Consider the following 19,106-nt stretch of genomic DNA (forward strand, 5'->3'; position numbering starts at 1 on the left):
GTCGTATGAAAAGCAGTTATGAAAAACAAAGAATTTTCTTTCACTCTAAAGTAGAAGATAAGCTGTTTTCGTTATTCTAGTGGTAGAAAAAATCGCTGAGGTAATTTCAAGAAATGCTGCCGAGTTGACAGTGCTTAGTCGGTTAAAAATTTGAGTCCCCTCCAATTAAGCAAAATCGACAGTCGTTGGAACGGATAATTATTTTCTTACTTTGTATGTTTACTTTGGCGAAAAGCATTGGTCATATAATCTTAAAGATTCAAACCAATTTAGTTTATACTACAGATCTTCAATGTTTGCTATGACGTTATTTTTGGTTCTGTTGACTGTTCGAGAATTTTCGAACAGCTAAGCTTCAATATTATCTGTCTGGGATATCTACAGTCTTTTCAACGTCATAATATCCAAGTCCAGCTACCACTGAGCTTTGCATCTTTAAATTATTACATACATATATGTGTGCATGTGAGCGCTAGTAGAAGACTTCAAGTGATTTCGAACATTATAGCATTTGAGCTGGCTTATGCCTTAAGTATTATTTGTGCTCGGTTTTACTTCTATATCTATGCTGGTGCTTAAGTAATCTATTGGAAATGCAATAAAGCTGATGACTTTGCTATGGAAAGTAGATTTGCTCATAACTGCAAACTATGTAAGTGTTATGCGAACCTTCCAGCACAAATTTCAGCTGGAATAGATCAGCTAGTTTATGAGTTATCAAATATTTTCTAACTGAATCACATGTTAGTCATTATTGTAGTGAAATTCAACGTTCCAGCCTTTATGCTTTAGACATTGACTGCATTTTAAATTTGGCGCATATGACCGTTATATGTGAGGACCGTTATATAGAATTATATTTTCACACTGTAGCTTCAAATAATGAATTTAAATGCTACCGTCGAGTTTGTATTAAAACACTTTATTTCCTCAATTTAACCCACAAAAGTTCGGCGAATAGTTTATGAAAATTTTTTATATACAACTCGCAAGTACCGTAACCCAGTTTCAGCTAATTGAAAACAATTTTATAAGAGCACACCTTCAGTTTCCTAACACTGTTTATTTACTTGCATTGTTGTTATTGCTTTGCCACTGCCGAACTATTACCAAATTTGTAGCACAACTTTTCACGGCTTCGAAAATTACTGTTAAATTTAAACGTAACTGGTACGAACATGAATTGTTTGTTTATTTATTTTACGCTTAAATTTTTGTAAACTTGCAAACACATTTATTTGGTTTCATTTTTATTTTAAAAAAATTTTTTTTTTTTTTTGTAATTTTCAACGAAAACCGGCTTTTTACCGCAAATACGCCGACAGAGTTGAGCCACAATTCCATGGGTGCCGCCAGCGCTCCAAGCTCCAGCAGCTGGCTGGCTGGGTGTCTGCGAGGCAGCGCGTTTGGTTTGTGTCGTTGGCCAGCATTTTGGCAGTTTTAGCAGTTTTCAAAACAGCCAGCTGCCGCTTTTGCATAATACCTAATACATTTGCGGTTGCTTACATACAAAAAGACACTTTATTAGATCTCGAGATATACTCCGTACGTATGAAGGCGCATATCGCCGAGCAGACATGTTTAAGTATTTTTTAATGCGCCTGCCCCGCACAAGCATTACATAGCGCGGCTTACAAGCGCGCAATGAGTTCAGTGTCTGGTTGACGATTAGTTGCCACACCAGCCACCAGAAGCTGCACTTTTGTTGTCTATTTTTTTTTACTTCTTTAGACACTTTAAAGTGTTTCTGTCTACCCGTCTGGTCATTTCATTTCAAGTCATCGGCTTCGGCGTCGTCGCCGTAATCAACGTCATTCTTTAGGTTTAACTCTTAGGCTCAAACGTTGATTGACATCTATGTTTTGACTTCAATTCGCTTTGGTCGTGAAATTCGTTAGCGCTTTAATGCAAGAAGGCAATATATAACTCAAGCGTGTAAAGTCACTCTTAGAATGATTAAAATGAGTAGAGTATGGTATGATACCTTTTTATAGCGTTCAATTTTGCCACGTTAGAGGAGCTAGAACAAACTAACTAGTAATCGTCGAGTGAAAAATTCGGAGATATTAAGAAGAACTAAAGAGCAAGCTTACGACTTGACAAAATAGAAAATCAACAAGAATTGGATTCTACAAGTTCTACAATTCTTCAGTTCAGTTTATATTTTGCTTTATCGAACTTATAGATTGAGCAGAGTTTGCTTCTTAAGTCTGATGTTATAAAAAATATCATTATATGATATATAGCATATGGAATCCGGGATAATTCGTGCACCGATTTCACACATTTCGGCATTAAACTGTAGTATATCTAATTTTGCTAACACATCTTACATATTGACCGATATATATATATAGCGTATATCTATAAATCACACCGGAAATTTTAATACAAATATAAGGTATAAAATCAAGCGAATGTTCGAAAATCCTTATACTAGGTATATGCAGGCTAGATGAAGATTCCCTTTGAATTTCATTAAGATATCTTACATAGGTATATACGCTATAAATTCAACCGAAGGTATAAAATCTATATTTCTCGGTAAAAATATTCATTAAAAAATCAGCTAACTGAGGTCTACATATTCGGTATCAGGATACTAAAACAACCAAAAAAAAGTACGTGTGGCACTCGGGGACAGCTTATGCAACTATATTTATTTATAAATAATTTATTTTTTGTTAATTAAATTTTTATTAAATTCTATATTTTTATTTGCCATTAAAAAATTGTATCTTAAATATTGTTATTTTTGAATCACACTGCTCTTAAATTGATTTGCTCTACTTGAGATATGCGAATATGCGCCTACAAGTATGCAAACATTTTGCGCATACTTTGTGACCGTGTTAGGTTTATTTTCGTTATGATATTTCTTGATTCGGTTTAAAAGCCCGCAATAAAAGCAATAGCTTAATAATAATGTTGCTAATATTATGACTCCGAATATTAAATAATTTATTTACGGTTGCTGTGAACCAAATTTGGTTGACATCGGTTAAATAGTTTCTGTTTTTGACTAGGTGAATATAAAATTATTTTAGAAACTTTCTCACTATCACTTTATTTTCTTCAAAGTAGCATAAAAGTCTGCCACACTTCGAGAGGGATTAGTTTCTTAGTAAATTTATAAAAAGTTTAAATGTTCTGTATTTTCTTTAATTCCGGAATAGCGGGTATAGAGATGCATTAATCTCCCAAATTTGTTTTGTTTGCTGTCCGCGGATTATCCGTTTCAAACTTGAAGTATACTGTTCGAATCAGTCGAATGTATGTATAGCTCTCAAAAGGTCAGCCGGGCAAAGCGTTTAGATTAAACCTTGATATATAGACTGTAGACGATAGAGGAAAAGACTTTTCTTTGTAAATACCCTTATCAATCAACTATCAGTATCACAGAGTCAGCATCACCGAGTGTCAAGATTTTGGATTTTAGCTGCTTGTCTACAAAGAATATATCTGGCGCAAAAGCAGTGCAGTAGCATAAAAACCTCAAATCGGAAATAGTCACTTTATTTAGAATAAAAGACATCTAAGGCACCTTTCACTAGACGTGAGCATAAAATTTGCAATATATACACTTTCAGAGTTCTCTTAGCTATATGCCTAACTTTCCTTAGCGCTCTAGATGTTTACTCTTTGACACAATAAATAGAGTCTGGAGTCCTGGTCTCTTCTTGATTTACCGCATAAAATTTATTGTAGCTTTTGTGCGCATTGAATTGAAATTTTAGAAATTTAGAACATTTTTAGAATCAAATATTTGACCATTGGATTTTTTTAAATAACAAAAACAAAAACTTTCTTGTTCTTTAATTTCATTTAAATCTTGCATTTCATGCAACTTTTTGGCGATTTTCTCTTAGTCTCATCTTTGCATAACACACTACTTTAAATATACTATTTAGTTTCCCCAATAAATGAACCAAGGGCAGCAAGACAACAGAAAAAAGGAAGAATATGTAAGTGCAACAACAAAAAGCAACAAAGCATAGAGCAAAGTCGCCAAACTTCTTTTTTCGTCAAATCGCGACTGTTTTTTTGCTTGCAGATTTCTTTCACCGCTTGCAGCAGTCCAACCGATAAACAGATATACTTATTTAGTATATACATTGGTAAATATATTTGTATATATGTATATACAATATATATAGTTTTTTGTCTGCGGCGAATAAAGTGCAAAATAAAGCAAGAATTATGTTTTGCTTTAAGCTCAAAAACTCAAAAACTTTGCTGCTTTGTTCGATTACAGCAAAGATTTTTGCTGAGTGTTGCCCAAGCTGGCAGCTTCTATTTCACGTTTTGTTGCTGCTGTTGTTGTTGGCAAACTGTAGTTGATTTCTTTATGCTGAATTTCAGTATTTTCCGTTGCTACTTTTTTTTCATTTATTTACTTATTTAATTTTTTAATTAATTTTGTTTTTTCGTTCATTTAGAAATATATTTCTTGTTGCTGGTGTGGTTGTTGTTGTTATTGCTGCGCCTCCACATTGGCCTCGGCCATTTGGACGTTTTGAACCCTCTGCGACTCGCCATCTATCAAATGGTGCGGATACTTAGCTACCAGTAGCTATGTGTATATAAGTATGTAATATATACATTTATATATATATATACAAGTATATCTATATAGTGATAAAGATATGTAGAGCCTTAAGTATAAGTATGCTCACATGCTTCTATCACAGCTTGGCACGCTAACTTGTTTTTCATTGCGGCAGCAGCTTAAGTTGTTTCAACGTCCAATTCTACACAAACACACACACATATACGTTTGTGCTTTTGTTCGTGTTGTTGTTGTTGTTGTTATTTCATCTTTCAATTGTTGGCTTTGTTGGCTGCTTTTGCCACTTGTGCTTGTGTACCAAGCTCGGACTTGTTTCGCAGCCAACAACTCTCTTGTTCATTACTCTTGTTCTGTGTCTATTATGTTGCGTCGCTTATGCCATTGTTGTTGCTGTTGCTATTATTATTAAAATACAAACGAACGCAGTTAAAGCACTTGAAACTAAAGAGTTATATAATTCATTTTAACAGTAATTGCGCCAGCAGTAATACGCGCCGAGCGCGAAAAATAATTTAAAATTCTTGTTGAGAGTTGAAAAAAAACAACAACAACAACATTACAACAACAAAAATTATACTTAAAAGAATTCGTATTAATGATGGTGGAAACCACTTGTGAGACACTTGAAAACTTATGCTGTTGTAAAACTATGCGAACAGGGTGTCCCTCTAAGAGTAATTCTAAATATTTTTGTTTGCGAATTTTTGACTAAAATACTTTTTAAGTACTCTTATTTGGAGATAATTTTCTTAAAAACATAATATACGGTTTTTATTGAAGTTTTCTCCAGCTTGGTACACCAAGTTTCGTCACAGCCGCTTCTACTTGGTTACACCACCGGAGACATGGTTTACCTCTCGTCTTTTACCACCGACTTCCGCGCAGAAAACTTTTTTCGCTGGGCGTCATCAATCATCCTAAAAATATGATAAGCTAGCCCACCGCTAGATATTAAATCATTGATTAATGCCACTGCCCTGATACAGCTCATACAGTTCGTCGTTTGTTCGGATTGAGGCTCGTCGCCAACACGTAAAGCGCCAAAAACCTTTACACCCTAATTGCCTACCGGGTCCGCAATAGCTGCGATTCTATCCGCTGGATATCCGTGCTGGCATTATTGTTGCTATTAATGTCGGTGCTTAAATAAACGAAATCCTTGTTTGCTTTATAACTATGATTTCCAGTTACTAGCTTATTCTCCTGCACCTTTTTACTGGTAGCCAGCATATATTTTGTCTTCTCTATATTAACGACTGAGCCATTGTGCCAGATTTCATCTCGATAGCTGCAAAAGCTGCTCTGTTTACAAATGTCTTAACTATGTCTCTGATATTTTTATGGTTTACCGAAAGCTGCCTTGTAAGCGAAGAAGATATTCCGAGAGTCGATTTCATATTCTCGTGTCTTTTCCAGGATTGAACGCAGTATAAATATTTGGTCCATAGTGGACCGTACAAAATGCAAGTAAAGAAGAATATAAGAAGGATCTAAAGAAAATATTCTTCCTTTTTAGTCTCCAATGTGCATTCGCGAGTTTTTTTTCGGGTGGCCTGAGCAAAGATAAGTTTTGTTCAAAGCTGAAACTTAATTGTCTTGTAAATTGCGGAAACTATATTTGAATAGTTTTCGTAAGATTATTATTATTTGAAGTAATATATTTTGGTGTAGATGGCAACACTTTTCTTTTAAAATTTTTTCAGAACACTGTTTTCAAAATTTATTATTAATAAACAATATTAATACACAGAGTGGTTGTGAATTATTGGAGTTAGGTGGCAACCCTAATGAAAGTAATAATTATATACTGAAATGAAAAACAGAAATGAAATTAGTTTCAAAACATCCTCCTAATATTTGAGGTACTTGTGTAGCCTTAATTTTTTGTTTAGACATAACTTTTTTTTTTTTTAAATTTGACTCAAAACCACTTTTTAAAAATATATTGTTGATCATATTAAGATTTGGAAATGTTTGTTAATTATTTTAGTAGATGTAGTTAGGTGGCAACCCTACTGAAAATATTTTATGTAAGTATGCTAAAGTGAAGACTTGCTTAAAAGTAAAATTGTGCCCGTTAAATAAGGTTTCACATTCTTATAATTTAGCACATACATTCTTTCACAGCTGATTGGCAACCCTATACGAAAATATTTGTCGGATTATAAACACTAAAATTAAATTTTCAGTAGCAGTGAGTTGTCAAAAAAAAAATAAATATTTAATGTTCGAAGTCATTACCGTTTTCTAAAGCCAAAAAGGTACAGAAAAATTCTGTGAAGTTGCCACTCAATAGCATTTTCATGTGCTAAAAGTATTTTATTTTTTATTTTTTTTTGTTTTATTAACTCAATAGTTATTTGTATATATATTTCTGCAAATTTTTCTAGTCTATTATTTCATCACTTATTTCAGTTATTTTTTTTATATTTTTTTCTTACTTTTTGTTGTATTTTATGACCATGTACAAGTATTTGCATTGTTGTATTTCCTCTTTTGTGCAAACACTTCCATTTTGCGCATTCATTTGGGGTTTCGCTAATCGCTCCGCACATTTGTCAAACGTCGAGCAAAATGTTGAAAATATAATATTTTTTTCTTGCAAATTGTTGGCTGCGCACCGTTTAACCCCCCGCGACAAAGTATTTACCTATAAGTTTGCTATAAATGTGTGCGTGTGTGGGTACATGTATTTTTTATATGTATGTGTGTGTGTGTGTGTGCAGCCGTGCTGGCGTTGAAGCTGAAATGACTAGTTGGCCAGTTGGCAATTTGAAAAGGTCAAATATGGTTTAATTGCTTAAATGCAACAATGCATGACCAATTCACAGTGTGTTGGCAAAAAAAAAAAATTACATGAAATGAAAAATGTTTAAAAAAAAATATCGCATGCAATAAAAAAGTGAAAAAAGTCGCAAAAAGCACTTCCAACTAATGAGCAGGCGTCTGAAAAGCGTTGAACCACGACGCTAGTGAGCTATTTGCTAACAAATTATGCGTTATTATGAAATCCACGCGTATGTGTATGTCTACGTGCGTGTGTTTGTATGAGCGTATGCAGTAAACACGGAAATCAAAAAGTTCGCAGTGAACTTTCGCGTTTGCTTTGCAGTTTATGTTGTGGTCTTAAAAAATCATAAAAAATAATTAAATGAGTTTATTAAATTTTATCGTTAATTATTTTCAATATTTTTTCATATTTCTCATCACACGCTGTGTTTATGTTACCACAAGTCACCGCCTACAACTTATTAAATAAACAAATGCGCCAAAATGTAGTAAGCGAGCGCGTACTTTTCGCCGCGAACGTGCTTTAATATGAAATACTAACGTTTTTTTTTTTGTTTTTTGTTTAGTAACTTTTTGCTTGAAATCTCTGCTTGACAACGGCCAATACCTGCCTTTCGCACAACTCAAATAAAGCGTTTGTTAACAGAAATGTTTGTTTTAAGCAAAAAGTGAAAAGCGGAAAAAATTTAAGAAATATTTATTGAATTAATGGAGTGTTTCCACTTAATATCTGTGCGAATTGCGCTTACCGCGAAGGCTTTTTAATTTTTCCGCGCATTTTGCTGCGTTATTTGCTGATTTCTTTCGCAGCTGAAGCTTTTTTTGTTGCCTGCATTGGGTTATGGGTCATTAGTGCAATAGTTTTTTGATAGTACAGTCACGCTTTTTTTATTTTTTATTTCAAAAGTAATCAAATATTTTTTAATTAGTGTTAAAATCGGATTCGCAATTAGTGTTTTTCTATTACATAAAAAATTATGTGTGAAAAGTTGCAAGCTTTCAACCTTAATTATTTTATAATTATATTAAGTAATCAGTAGTTTTAAAGTATGTAATCAATAAAAACAAAATTTACAATTCAATAATTTTATTACTTTTTTTATTTTATATTAACGAATATTGTACGTTAAGAGGAACGAACGAATATTGCACGTAAATAATCTTATATAAATGGTTTAAGAGATTATATCCGCGTGCAAGCAAGAAAAAACAATTTTTTCCTTAATTTTTTGTACAGATGCTTTTAATTTAATAGATAATTAAAAATGATGAACATTTTGAAAAATTTCGGATTCACTTGATCTCGTTGCCGATCTCCGGGATCATCTTCGAAAAAAATGTCTGCCGGCGAGGAAGACTTTTCTGCTTAAAATTATCTCAAATTCAAAACTTAAAAAAAAATCCTAAAACAATTAATGAATATAAGTAATGAACGAAGAACTAGTCATAATTCTGATTTCTGACAAAAAACAGTAAATTTTTGTGAAAAAATTTACACTTCAAAGTGGCTTAAAAAGTCTAAATTTTTATCAAAAATGTTATTGCTTCGATCATTACTTGTCAACTACACCTACGAAAGTCGTTTTAAAATTTTAAGTCAATTGGCCAGCCGTTTCTGTGATATTTTCCCCGGCGTCTTTTAAAACAGCGTTTAGAGAAAGAAATGAACACAACTGCTGAAGTAAAGAAAAAGTATTTACTCTAGGTTTTCACCATTTACCAAATTTTTTATTTAAATAAGTCGCCTATTAAGTGATGAGTAGTCCTTTCACTATATAAGTACTTGCCGTATACTTTAAATTAGGCTTGCCACCTATTAAAAAATTATACAAAAAAAAATACATAAAATATATTTTATAATATTTAATGGTTAACGTAGCCTGTATACCTTTTCAAGAATTTTTCATAATTTTTTTTAGTGATGTCACATTATTTGTAATTTTAATTTAATTTAATTGAAGCATTATTACAAAAATTAATGCTAAGAAAAATAAATATAAAAAAAATAAGTACTCACAAAAATAAAAAATATAGATTTTTTTATTGATTTCTTCAGTAGCATTAAACACTTTTGTTACACAAAGAGCTAGCTCAATACGAAAATAGCTTATTTGTAGTTATGGTTGCCAGCTAATGAAAATTATAATAAATAAAAGCGCAAACAATTTTTAATATCATAATAAATTAAGTAAATAACTGCAAAAATAGTGAGCTTGCATTTTTTTATCTTCACTTTAATTTTTTGAGCCTTGGGTTTTAAGCTTTAGAGTCATTGTTTGGTACTGAGCATCAACTACCATATTCTTTAGTGCTCAAGCACAAGTTGTCAAGTTGTCCGAACCCTCTAACAATTTGTGGGTTTCGACTGATATCCGAATAGTAACTAAATACGGTAATGTATATAATAAGTAAAATATAAATCATTAAATTTTTTTTTTCATTCCGCAATGAAGTTTGCTTACCAGATTATCAGATTTTAACAAATAGTAAAACCCACAGAAACTCTTTAGAAAAAGTAGTCATTAATATTTTCCCTTGCAAATTTATTTGCTTTAAGAATAAATTTTTTCAAGAGAATTTATAAAACATTTTTGAATATTTTATTATGACTTTTGTAAAATAAAGAACTAATTTTCGATGAATGAAACCTTAGTTAGCTCAAATTTTTGTATGCAAAATATATACTTTCGCGAAGTTTTTGTCAAATAAAGACATTTGACAAAAGTCTATTCAATTCACTGATGATTATTTAATTGCATAATTTCATTGCTCTACAAAATTTACTCCTAATTCTCAACTGTATGAATATTTATTGTAAGTGAACTCCAATTTCGACTTCTTTTAGTTTGTATTATAAAAAAATTATTCTGCTCCTCTTAACAGTCATCTTCTTCGCTTGATCTCTACTCTACTTAGCATTTGCAGCTTTTTGAAAGGTTGCTTTAATTTTTGGGGGCAAGCCAAATACCTCACCCGGTACGCGTTACCGAATATATATCCAAATATATTTCACCAATCCAATTCCAATAATGATATGTAATTAAATGAAAAAGAAAGTTAACGCCTTCAAGGTGAAAGTAAAAGCATCCTCAGTCTGCTCACCTTTCACACATTTGCCCGAATATTTACATAAATGAATGTATAAATCAAGCACACACCCTTTTCGTTGCCGTTAAAAATAAAAAAGAAACGAAAATGTTTTGCAAAGCGTCTTGCTTTCATTTGCGCTCCGTTTAATGCGCGTACTATGTGGTCCTACCTCAACTATTCGGCTTTCAAAGCTTGCCAAATCGCCTATTCTCGGTTGAATTGATTTACTTTGTGTTGCAAATAGATAAATATGTAAGTATTTGTGTAAAAATCTGTAACTAAAGCAATAAATCATGTGATGCGTTTGGGGAAATTGCAGCCAAGTCATTTGTGTTGCTAATCCCCATTTAGAGTATGGATATATTTGTATTCCAAATTTACATATATATTAATATATAATAAATGGTTTTATAGTCATTTAGTTTATATGTTGTATGCATATATATACAGATTTTTGTATTCTCAATATTGTATTAAGGCAATAAAGGATGTCTTTTTTTAGAGTTAGTCAAAACTTAGTTAAAATAATACATTGAAAAATTAAAGAAATATTAAATATATTGGCTTTATTATTTAGTATTTTGGGCACTACATTTTCTGTTGGTCCAAATGTGCACCACTTTTTCCAGAACAGCCAGCCTTATGAGAATATTGGTTTTCAAAAAGTCAATCGTAGTTGGTTTTTCAGCAAAAATCACTCCCTTGAAATAATTTAAAAAAAAAGTAGTTTAACCAAATTAAATCAATCACTCTATAGCTAAAAAGTTAAAAAATTCCTCCGAGTTGCCACTCAAAAACATTTTCCTGTTCTTAAAGTGTTTTTTATGGCCTAGGTGACCATTCGTCAGAAACGTTTCTTGACACGATTCGGTCAGCGAGCCTTTTGGCTAGCAACACTATTCTACTGGAACTATTTGGTATTTTGACGGTTGACAATGATCAAAACGTCGGGAAATATTTGCTCAACCCGCTTAATAATCACATTAATATTAGTTCTACATATATTTAGTCTTAGAAAAGTATAAACCTTTAGTATGCATGTCAGCCTCTAGAGCCTTTTAATGATTATTCTCACTCCAACTTTTAAACGGTTAAATACACTCGAAACGCTGTTTTCAGAGTCGGCGATGAAAATTTCTCTGAAACGGCTGAACAAATTGGGTTGAAATTTTCACACTCCTTTCCTACATATATTTGTCAGATAATTTTTTGCAAAGCCCCATTTTGTTAAAAATCAAAATTTTGCCAAGTCCTTTGTTCATTATCGGTATTCATCTATTAAATTAATTGTGTATGTTTAATTTTTGGACTGAAGATAATTTTGAGCTGACAAATCTTCTTCACCGCCAGGCACTTCTCTTCAGAAGTTTTAATTGCGATGGCTTACGTGATCAATTGAGTCAAAAATTTTTCGAAATGAATCACCAACTGCTAAAGTACATTACATTTTTTAAATAAATATTATTTTTATTTATTTATTAAATAAAATAATTAATTTTAAACTAAACAAGAAAAAATTTTACTTCGCTTGCACCGAAGCTTTAAAGCCTTCACATATACAAAAGTTTCCTTATAAGAACTTATTTCCGATCGTTAAATTTGTTGGCAGCTATATGTTAAAATGATCCGATCTGAACACATTTTACGGAGATTACACCATTGCCTTAGACAATAACCCGTGCCAAATTTCGTGAAGATACCTCATCAAATGAAACAGTTTTTTAAACAAGAGTTTTATTTTGAAAGATCAGTTAGTATGGCAGCTATAACATAAAGTGGTTCGATATCGACAGTTTTGACGTACGAACAGCTTCTTGGGAAGAAAATGACGTGTGCAAATTTCTGATCGATATCGTGAACTCAGATACTAATTTGCATATATACAGACAGACGGACATGGCTAAGTCGACTCAGCTTATCATGCTGATAATTTACATATACACACATATGTTTTATACAAACTTCCGTGTTGAACTTAATATAATATATATACATACCTGCTCAGGGTATAAGACAGTAATTTTAAACTTTATTCTGGTGTAAGTCTTCTTATGGTAATTCGTCAAATTATATTGAACAAAAATATCCAAACGCATGTGTTTGCTTTGACAGCTGGGTTTGACAGCTATTCCTCTAGGACATTCTATACCTTCAAAAATACACACTATATTATTTATTATAATATAGTTCCAAAATGTATAAAGTAAATCTATATAATAGTAATAATAAGTAATGAAATATATTTATAATTTTTTTTTTGTATTTTTGGTAATAATTTAATTTCCAAATTAATTCCATTTAAATTTATTGAAAAAAAATTTACGCAAACATTCCACAAAAGTGCAATAACTTTATTTGACAACTATTGCGTTCGACGGCCATCGATTTCTTTAACCTAATCTCCATTTCTGTCTAATAATTATAATGACGCGGCATGTTTGTCTAAACGTTTCCATTTGCCATTTGATGTTCATGCTCATGTTTGCACATGTTTTTAACCATTTTTTGCTAACATGCAATTAATTTTGTTTGCTGTCAGCAAAAATATGACAACACAAAAAGCAACAACTACACAAAAATCTCAAAAAAAAAAAAACCGAAAAATTCATCAAATACATATATTAAATATCTGCACAATATATTTATAACTATAGTCAATATACAACAACAGCAGCAATATGTAATTTTGTTGCTAGGTACAAGCAAACGGCACTTTGTTGGCATGGAGGAATAAAAGAGGCCTGTCCGCGTGTAGAATTAATATGTTCATGTCACGAAAAAAATTAGTGAACACATGACTACTTGACACTCGCATGGGTGGACAAGCACGCACACAAACAACCACACGTACATATTATATCTACAAAAGTGAACAAAAACACAAAAATATTTGGTTGTCTAACACATGCAGAAGTAAAAAATTAATGATTTTCTAAATATTTTTTCTGATATTTGGAATAAATTCTTTTTGGTGCAAATATACAAAATTAAATATTTGCTTTAGAAAAATTGAAAAAATATATTTTGAAAAAAAAAACAAAAAATTGAAAAAAAAATTTTGGCAAATATTTAATATTTTTAAAAATTTTGGGTAATTTATTTCGAAAAAAAATAAAAAATTGGTTTAAATTTATTATATATTTAAAAAATTTGAAAAATAAATTTTGAAAACAAAAATTACTTTTGACACGGAAAATATTTTAAATGTCAAAATTAATGTGCTCGACAAAAATAAAATTGAAATATATGAAAATATTTAAATAAATAGCCTTAACATTTTTTTTTAATATTTGAAAATAATTCTTTGTCATCAGCATTGCTGATGTTCTAAAGTTTTGGTAGATTATGGAAATGAGAATTTTCAAAAGTTAATTTTCATTACAAACTAAACACTTCCTTTTAAAAGTTTTGTATTTCAAGTGTTTGATTTTTAAATAAATTTGATTCATTATTAAATAAATTGTAGTTCACGAATGGATACAATTTTTCTAACTTAATAAAATATTTAAAAAAGTTATTTTTTTTAAATTAAATTTAACAGAAAAATTTTTTTTAATTTTTTATAACAATAAAATTAGTTATTAAAGAGTATTTAACGCAGAAAAAAAATTATAATTAAGAGCAATAGTTTTTGAGAACGTTTCGAAACGATAGTTAAAAAATATAATTTTGGTTTCGAAATATTTATTAACATTTTTTATAATATTTTGTATTATAACTTTAACGATATTTAGTTTTGTAAATTTAACAATTTAAAAGTTGTAGCCAAAATAAATAAAAAAATACAATAAAATTTTGACAAAATTAAAAAAAAAATTTAATACTGAAATTTTAAAATTAAAAAAAAAAATTTTGTTTACTGTTTTTTCTAAATATTTTTGGTTATTTAATTTTTTTTTTAAATATTTTGATAACTAAATTTGTGCTAATTGTAATTTGTCTTACCAAAAATTTTTTTGCCTCTAAAAATAAATTTCAAAAAAATTTGGTTCTAAACTTGAATTCGTAAAAATTTCAGCATTGAAATTCTGTTTTTTGTTTTTTAAGAAAAAATTTTACCAACCCGCATTTCTAAATTATTCTCCAAAACATGGGTTTTCGAAAAAAGTTGCTTAAAGTATCGAAAGTCTGCTATAAGGAAAAATCCATCTTTAATATTAAAATTCTTAAGAAAAAGTGGCTTTTAACATCGAAAGTGAGAAAATAACCGAATAAATTTCAGCAGATTTATTATTAGTACATAACCTCAAAACTGGCTATTGTGAATCTTACACCTTTGAGCATCGATAGATTGTCTTTAAGGTCTCTTTTTAAGTACAATATTTTTAGTTTTATATATATAATTTTGATCGAGTTTCGCACTCAGGTCTATCAGAATAGTAGTCACGCACACAACACAAATATTTTATTAAAGCGCCTAGTATTTTTGGCCTGATTCGAGGCTAATGTACATATAGTAATTAGAAATAATAAAAATAAATATCTTTGTACGTACTCATATATGACCGGTGTCAGTCAGTCTCGCATTGAGCACTATAAAAATGACAGACAGCCTTCATTGGAAGTTGACCAGCGTAAAAATCGAGCCAATGCGCGTTTTTAGTAATTACTTTTGCTCTGGATGTACAATAGATGCGGGCGTGCACATACCTTGTGTGCGTGTGTGTGTGTCTACAAGTATGTGTATGTACAGTTATGATGCCTCTAATTTATTTACGTTCTGAATGTGCCAATTGTTTTGTGTTGTTTTTTGCCTTTTGTTTTTATTTTTGTAATTTTTGTTGTTTTTTTTTTTGTTTTTTGTAAATTTCCCTTTGTACTCGGTGAGTTGAAACAGTTCAGCGAACAGCTGTACGCCACTACGTGTACTTTGTGGTCAAATAACCGACCGCCGCGCTGACTGGTCGCTCTCACGCTATTCTACTTGTTGCTAAGCGGCAAAGCAGCGCAACTTTTTTTGTTTTTTTTTTTGCTCCACCAACACAAAATCGCGTGCAGTTATCCCCTTTTGTGTTTGAGTTTTAATTTTTTACGTTTTTTATTGTTGTTGTTTTTATTTTGTTGCCTTACTTGCGATTGCTTTGTTCTCATTTTTATGGTTAACTAATTTCGTGTTTACAATTTAGCTGTCCATTATTAATCATAACTGAAATAGGTTTATAATTAATTTTAAAAATTTATTCAAAAATTTATGCATAATTTCTAAAAATTTATTTTTTACTCTCCTTGCAGAAAACCGGCGTGAACGTCGTCTCTCTTATGTGATAATTTGCAAGTCTGCTGTTGATGTTTTGTGAGATCCCCACTAACTATCACTTTTCGAGTGTGTGTGTATGCATTTTCTAACAAATTAAATGTCGAAAAAACAACAAATTTTCAATCAAATTACTTGAATAATTAATATGAGCAATATTTGGGTAGAAAATTCAAACTAATTAATTGATTAAACAATGAAAAGCGCAAATTGAACGCGTTAATAAATTTGAAAATGTGTGTAAAAATAAAATAAAATACTAAAAATTGTTTAAATATAAGAATACTGCTAAAAATATATCAGCAAACGCAAACGCTGAAATGTTTCTTTAAAAAAAAAAAAAAAATTAGAAAATATTTCCAATTTAATTTTACTGCGCCAAAAAAGGCATATAAAACAAATAAAAAAGTGATTAAAAATTTATTGCTGTAAAAAAGCTAAAACTAATTACTTTGCGTAGTGTTTAAAAGAAAATTATGCGAGAAAAATGTAATGATTTGAAGGCGTATTTGTGTACCAACTGCACTGCTACAGCGGTAAAATTTATAAGGTGAGTAAAGTTTGCTAAATTTTTTGTTGATATAAAAGCGAAACCGAAAACTTACAGTCAAAACTGCTTAAACAACTATTTTTAACTAACAAAATAATAAAGCGGTCCCAGAGTTCGCACATAGTTTAATGGTTTCTTAGCTTGAACTCGAACCAACTATCACTTCTGTGAAAGGTTATGTACAATTTTTCTAGTCCGACTACCTCTTTTAAGTTAAGCAGAGTAATTTTGATATCCCTTTTTACCACCCAAAGTTGTCGCAAAATAATTTTTAGTATACATTGAAAGGTTGGAAATCATCAAGAGCTATTAACTTATTAGATCGGGGCTATTATTTTATGACCATAAACAGTAGTTTAAACACACGGCAGGTATGTGAAAGTACAACCAGAAAACTATATTAACAAGTCCATCAATTTTTAGACAATAAGCTCGATGGCCACCTAATGACTTCAAAATTTGAAGTGAGTATCAAGATTAAGCCACTAGGAAAGGCAGTTACTTGAAGCATTCAATTGAAGTTCGGTTAGGTTAGATGGCTGATCCTCAAGATGGCGGGGGATCTTACTTCGACTGCTAAATATAATTTTTTGTGAAGTTAGAAAAGAACTCCTGCTGTTGAATTTTAACTCGCGACAAAGTGCCTTGAACCAATCACAAATCTGCTTATGTAGTTTATATCTTCTTGCACCATTTCACCTGGATGTCTAAAAGTCTCGAATCTGAGTTATTTTAGCCTTAATCTAATAGTTGTCGAACATTCAAGAAGGAAGTCTTCAGATCAATCTATCTCATACACTTCTATGCAGCATGTGCAATTGGTATTTGTTAAAATTTTAAATCTTATCGCATGAATTCTGATCGGATAGTGTCCAATTAGAACTCCTATAGCTATTGAAAGGTGAAAATTGCTGAGAACGAGGAGCTCACTAGACCTCTTACGATTTACCAGAGATCACAAAGACCTTTCTGGTATCTAACAAAGGTTTGTCGAGCTTGACAGAGGCCTAACTATGCCGTAGTGAATCGCAAAAAGTCAGTGGAACTCCTATCCGTGCCTGTTCTGCTGCTAGTCAGACTGAAGTACCTTACTTGGCAAGCTCATCAGCCAAACAGTTAACTGCAATCCAAATCAGTGTAATCTTGAAGTAACTCGAAAGAAGTCGAAACATACCTTCACTGGTCTCGAGTGTACGGTAAGCGAGAAGTTGTGGTTAGAAACACAAATTCTGGTTCAAGATAAAGTTTCTTCTTTAGATCTGAACGCCATCGGTTTTGTCTGTGCTCAGACCTAAGAAATAAATCGTCGAGACTAAGGACAATTTTGGAACCATATACCAAACGTATTACGAATATGATACCGAAAAGTTGGAAGATCGCAATAATAGGCGTATCGTTTTCAAAGGTTTTTTTGTTGAACTCGTAAAATTTCGTAACGAATTCACCTCTTCATATCTTAAATTTACCACTAAATAACGAATTTTACCACTTTCAATGCTGTATTCACCATATAGGGCTTCACACTTAAGTATATTAACCTACGCACATTCACACAGAGATCGAACACTTACAAGTACATATATATACTTGTATACTCGTCTAAGCGCTGCCTGGTGCCCATTTGCCACGCGTTCGGCATAAAATTTCTGAACTGCTCGTAATCTGTCAATTTTACGGTATTAGAAAATCAATTAAATTCTAATTTTCAAGCATAAAATGATTTCAACTCGCTAATAATAACACACGAATGACAAACAAAAACCAACAAAAACAAAACTCAAGCAGAAACAACAACAATTCGTAAATGCAACGAATACAATTCATTATGAATTAAGAGCCATCAAGTATATTAAAAACAAATAAATGTTCGCCATATTAGTATGTTTATGTCGACAAACGTTGTTAATGCGAAAAATTTTAAGCAGCTGAAATTAGCGAAAATACATTGGCGATAACAATTTCAAAATACAAAATTTATTAATAATCATTTGCATATTTCCGTTTATGGTCGCTACTGCTGTACCAAGTCATATTTGCATATGTGTGTGGATCAGTGATTGTGTGTGTGCTTGTTATATTGTTTGTCACTACCATTTATGCTTTTTCGGTTGCCAAAATATTTATTAGTGTATTTTAACTGTAAATTGCGCTTATGTGTGATACACATAAAATTTGTTAAAATAATCAACTAAATGGTTAAACTGATTTTAGTTGCATAATTGTATACCATAAGCAATAAGTAGCGTACTGATATAATGAAACCACCAAAGATAATTAACGATAAATAATATTTAACTAATTTATGCATAAGTTTGGTGAGATTTCTGCATAATATTCGATTGTATTATACAGTAAATGAGAAAATCAATGGGAAAGAAAAATGGAAAACACATAAAACATTTTATATATGTATATATAATATATATATACATACTTGTATATAAAGTTAAGACGCCTCTAAAATTTAACCCATATATTTTAAAGGTAAACCTAACCACCACAAGACACTTTTGACTGCTGTCAGACAACTGGTTCGTGGGATATATTTTTCTTTCGGTCAGTTTGTATGGCAGCTATATGCTATAATGATTTCATCTGAACACTATGTTTAAGTATTGTAGCGCCGACAACGTTTATAATTTATAATTTATACGTATTTTCGTAAAGAAATTTTGTGAAATCATAAAGTTCACCATAAAAGAATTTGATTTGGAATTCTAAGTTTGTATGGTAGCTATATGCTATAGTGGACCGATCTAAATATTTTTTTGGAGATTATAGCATTGCTTTTTAAAATACAGCTTGTCAAATTTCGTGAAGATATCTTGTCTAATAAAAAAGTTTTCCATACA

The 19,106-nt window shown here is 31.1% G+C and overlaps 1 protein-coding gene across 2 annotated transcripts in view; it reads left to right on the forward strand.

The window, feature by feature from the left end:
• Window positions 1-16,064: 16,064 nt before the first annotated feature.
• B4 (imaginal disc development protein B4) overlaps window positions 16,065-19,106 on the forward strand; it is a 225,792-nt gene continuing 222,750 nt past the window's right edge. For both annotated transcript variants that reach the window (XR_011395541.1, XM_070107200.1), the window contains exon 1: window positions 16,065-16,254. The gene's annotated coding sequence lies outside the window, so the exon portion shown is untranslated. The remainder of the gene's footprint in view (window positions 16,255-19,106) is intronic.

The sequence above is a fragment of the Bactrocera oleae genome, chromosome 3 (assembly GCF_042242935.1).
Source record: "Bactrocera oleae isolate idBacOlea1 chromosome 3, idBacOlea1, whole genome shotgun sequence".
NCBI classification, from domain to species: domain Eukaryota; kingdom Metazoa; phylum Arthropoda; class Insecta; order Diptera; family Tephritidae; genus Bactrocera; species Bactrocera oleae.